This window comes from Penaeus monodon, chromosome 23, assembly GCF_015228065.2.
Source record: "Penaeus monodon isolate SGIC_2016 chromosome 23, NSTDA_Pmon_1, whole genome shotgun sequence".
NCBI lineage: Eukaryota > Metazoa > Arthropoda > Malacostraca > Decapoda > Penaeidae > Penaeus > Penaeus monodon.
Genome location: NC_051408.1, coordinates 10,675,046 through 10,675,273, shown reverse-complemented (window position 1 = coordinate 10,675,273; position 228 = coordinate 10,675,046).

Below are 228 nucleotides of genomic sequence, written 5' to 3'. Positions count from 1 at the left end.
TGTCGTAGTAGTTGATAAAGTAAGTTACAGTTATACCATCCATAAATCAGTATTTTATTATATTGTTTCATATATTTTCCCTTTTTATACGAATGTCAGTTTTTGACCTGAAAAGTTTTCCCCGACCCTTTTTCAACCCTAAACATTTATCCAATCCCTGAGATGTCCCGTCGAATATGCGTATGCGAATACAGATAGATGAAGGCAAAATGACACACGCACGCACGT